Below are 4,888 nucleotides of genomic sequence, written 5' to 3'. Positions count from 1 at the left end.
GCTGCTGTTTTTATTTGAAAACTTTCTCTAGAGTTTTATTCTTTACCATGTGGTATAGTGCCAAGTAAACTGCATTTGACTTCCTAATTTTGAGTGAAATCATGAAGTCTTGGAACTTCGTGCAGTTATGTGTGCAAGATAACGGGAACTTTAACTACACAATTAGATACATGAAGAAAATGGTGATCTTCCACTGCTTTCCCTGTACCCTTTCTGTCCAGATTATTGCTGTCACAAATATAACCACAGAAACTTGCTTGTACAATAGGCACAAATGGTAATTGCCAGCATGTACTGTACAGCTGTTTTTCAGTGTGAAGTCTGAGATCTCATGGGCTTAGACAGTGAAGATCTTGTGAAGGATCTGGTTCCTAATACTGTACTAATTTACATTCCAAAGTCAACTGAGAGTTACATAAAGTTTTGTGTCACTTTGACTGGACTGGGTCACTTGAGAGCTTAAAAATATGTTTTTGAGAGTTGGAAAAACAGGGGTGGGGGTGGGGGGTGAAGTTCTAGAAACCCTTATTGAAAAGGACCATAATTTAAAGGCCACATTTTTTAAAAAAATTGCCCCCATACCCTTTGAAGGCATAATCAAAACTGGGGAGGCGGGGTGAATTGTAAAGACATTGAGGAGAACCATGGATGACGGGGGGAGCTATACATTGCCTATCTTTATATTAACAGCACTGGAACTGAACAAGCAAAAGTATCACTGCATATGCTTCTCTTCTTTTCAAAAACTGAATAGTCCTAACCTTCTGGTCTGTCCCTCAGGCTTGTTTAACACCCAGCTCCCTGAAACTACTTTTCTGTGACTGATTTTTCATGGGAAGGACACATTGAGGCTGTCTCATTTAATTGGTGCCAGGTTTCAATTGCATGAGTGTGAGGAGGTTGGCGGGGATGCCTTTGATGGGCCATCTAGCCCTGGCCCAGGAACCTAAAGGGGTGCTGTACTCATCCTTTTAGAAGAAATTATGCAAGACAAGCCTAGATGGCAGGGTCGGGCAACTCAGATAAAGGCTGACACATGGGAGGCAAAGGAGGAGACTCCAGAGCCTGTGCCCATGTGAAGGATGGTACAATTCAAAACACAGGGGATTGCAGCTGGCCTGGTCCTAACCCAATGGCCTCTGCAGGAGGGAGATAGATCAAAGGGGATTGGGACCTAAGGGTTATAAGGGAGGCATTGGAGGAAGTGGGGAAGAAGTTGTAAACAGAAGGGGAAGGAAAGGAGTCACCCAACCTGGTAATAGAGGAGGAGGAAGAGACTTGGGGAGAAGGCCAAGAAGAATGGGAATGAGGAAACTTGTTGGAGGTCTAATCTGTCATATCCACATGCTAACTTCATTCATTTTCTCAAATTGTGGCTATGTGGGCTTCATATCACACTGGAGTGGCAATACATGAAGGGCACAAAATCAAACTAAGAATATTTGTCATCTAGGGCTTTCTTTTTGTTCATTTTAGTAACTTAAGGAGTAATTGCTCAACCACTAGGAGTAACATCTGAGCTGTTTTAGGCTGATCGTTGTAATACTGTACATATTGCATGGGTGAAATCCAATCTTTGTTCTAATTGGAGTAAACCACTTAAATTAGTGGGACGTAATCTTAGCATTGACTAACAAATCCCATTCATTTCAGTGGGTCTAATCCAGATGCCATTCCATGTACTCATGGTTTATGAAAGTGTATCCTGTTCTGTTCTCTTCATGGATTGGCTTGATCCAGACACCTTACCCCACTGCTCTTTCTTCTTCATCCAAACATTCAGTTAACTACATTGCCCAACAGGATGAAGAAAACTGAGGCTGATGAGGGAGCTCATGCCAGAATTAGCACACACCTTTCCTTTGTCACCACAGACAACTGATTGAAACTGAGTCAGAGCAGAAGCGAAACTGTGTGGTCTTCTGAAGTTGTAGGTCTCCTGGTATCAGCCCAGTAGAGTAGAGGCCTGCATATGGGATGGAGTGAGGTGAGGTGAGGAAGGCATTGCAGTCTGAGTCTCCTTAGTCCTTTAAAGCAGTGGTCCCCAACGCCCAGTCCACGGCCTGGTGCTGGCCCGTGGCTTCGCAGAACTGGGGTGCAGAGACAGCTCTCCTGCGCCCCCCCCACATGCACACATGGTGGGAGTGGCGCAATAGTGTGCATGCACAGATGGGCATGGCGTGTGCACCCCACTCACCTGCGAGCACACCATGCTCATCCGTGCATGTGTGTGAGCACGCCATGCCTCGCCTCAAACATGCCACACCTGCCTGCAAGGGTGGGGGTGCCCCTGCCCCCCTCCCCGCACATGGTCCCCACCTCCCCAACCAATCCAGGGTTCCAAAAAGTATGGGGACCACTGCTTTAAAGGAGCCCAAAAGGAGCAAACGTCAACGTAGCAGGGCACAAAGCCCCGGGTTATGGCACCACCTTCCTTGCCTCCCCTTTAAATCTCTTTTCCTCACTGAAAACAAAGCCCGCAGAGGCAATCAGATTCTCTTTGTTCTACACAGGATCTCAGAGGATTGCCAATCTCTTGATAAGATGATGCCACCAGAAGGATTGCTGCCTCCTGTCACTTCAGTCATTGCCGCTTTGCTGCCTCACTATTCAGAAGTGTGTTTCTCTGTTTCAACCTCCCCATGGTTCTTTCACTGAAAATTTCAACCGCCCTGTTTTTATTGTCATTTTTCCTGGTTGCTTGTTCTGGTGTCTTAAACCTAGTAAAGAGGGTTGGCTGCAGTAGGATGATAGAAAGTATAAGGATGATACAGATGGATGTATCATTCTTTAAACTTGATAAAACTAAATGCTGAGCTATCACAAAAGCTAAAACAGAATGCATTCGATGGAAATGCAAAAGTGTTTTCAGGGGAAAAATTTTTTACATCTAAGATCAGCTCAGTCAAGTTCCTAAAAGCTACAACATAATTGTTATCCATCACAAAAGCATTCATTTCTGCTTTGGGTGTGTATGCTAATAACAAGATTTGTTCTGTCAGCTCCTCAGCCTTCTTAAGATAACTTTCTTACTGGTGGTACATGATCTTGTTTCATAATGCAATGTTTCGTGCTTCTGAATAACAGTAATCATTGTGTACTGTATATTAAAGGGAGGCAAGAGATTGGGTTTGAAGCTTCTCTTAGCTGGCAGAAGGCTAATAAGTACATATTTTCTTACTCTTCTGGCTCTGTTGTAATGCATGTAGAGGACTGGCAGATATTGCATTCAGACTGAGAATCTCACACATACATACATACAAAAACAACAAAATCTACATTTCTATTTCACATGTCTCATTGATAATTACAGTGAATAAGGATAACTGTTTAGATATCTGGCTGCAAAGCCAGCAGTTGGAAGTTCAGTTCCCCATTGTGCCTCCCTGGCAGGGCATGAAATCCACAGGATCCCTTCAAACTCTGCAGTTCTAAGATTTTGCTCATTGATTAGCTCAGTGGTTTAGGTATCTGGCTCCGGAGCAAGAGGCTGGGTGTTCGATTCTCCACTGTATCACCCTGACAAAGGCTGAAATAGATGAGCCATAGAATCTCTTCCAGCTCTGCAGTTCTAAGATTATTATACATAAGAAAAACATGTTGGATCAGATCAAAGTCCTATCATGTAGCCACGTATTCTGTTCTTATAGCAGATATTCTGTTCTTATACCAATTGCCAATGGGAAGCCTAGAAAGAGAGTAAATGTAACCCTGCTTTACTTGTGATCCTTAACAATTGATGTCCAGAGGCACATTGCCTTGCTTTTGGATAGAATATATAAATCCAGAATGACAAGTAGCCATTGATAGCTCCATCTTCCATGAATCTGTCTAGTGCCTTTGAAAGCTGCCTAAAGTGATTGCCATCACCACTACTTATTCCACTGTTTGCAGATGCAGTCCTTTCGTCTGTCATTGTGAAGATGTACGTTCTTTGATCTATTAGAAACGCAATAAATGATCACATTAGATTAGTAGTTCCCAACCTTGGGTAACTCAGGTGTTCTTGGGCTGGAATTCCCGGAAGCCTTCACCACCAGCTATGCTGGCTGAGGTTTCTGGGAGCTGTGGTTCAGGAACACCTGGGTTACCCAATGTTGGAAACCACTGCAGCAGATGACAACTTTGTTTCTCATTGGCCAGAATGATTGGTTGATGATTTCTGTGTGTCTTAGCTAAGTGGTGAATTGCCCATTTTAAGTTACGCATCAGCAGGGTTCTAGAAACGGTTTGGTTTCTAATTTAAGATGCTTGGTTATTGAGTAGGTTCTTCCCCCACAGTAGTGAAGTAAGATAATCAAGATTTGCACCTGCCTATGAGACTGCCAGAACTGTAAGCTGACTCACAGTTTCTAGATCATAAGTTGCTCATCTTTGTTTCAAGTCACAAATTAATTGTGACAAGCTGGGCCCTTAAGTAATGCTTGTAATACACTGCTTATTTCTACATATGTCCAATGAAATATTTCCACCATCACAAAATTTTTAAAGGCTTATGGAAAGGGTTAAATCTGTATGTGGAATTGGTACAAAACCTTTTATACTTCAAAGGAACTGGTTCATTACAGTATCTTTGTCTACTTAAAATAAAATATTTTTGGAGATATGAGCATTCTACAGAGTTCAACAACATTTGGAATTAAGTCTTGCAGACAGAGCACTGTGCAAATACTAAAGTTTTTGCATTGTTGCATTTAGTTTTGAAATTGAGGTCTAGTCAACACTTATCTCTTTGTGGCATAATAGTTAAATTGCAGTATTGCAGAGAAGACTCTGTTCATGACCTGAGTTTGATCCCAGACTCAGGTGTCTGGCTCGAGTTTGACTCAGCCTTCCATCCCTCTGAGGTCAGCAAACTGAGTACCCAGCTCACTGGGGGCAGGGCAAT

The sequence above is a fragment of the Pogona vitticeps genome, chromosome 1 (genome assembly GCF_051106095.1).
Source record: "Pogona vitticeps strain Pit_001003342236 chromosome 1, PviZW2.1, whole genome shotgun sequence".
Taxonomy (NCBI): domain Eukaryota; kingdom Metazoa; phylum Chordata; class Lepidosauria; order Squamata; family Agamidae; genus Pogona; species Pogona vitticeps.
Note: the sequence above shows the minus strand (reverse complement) of the source record.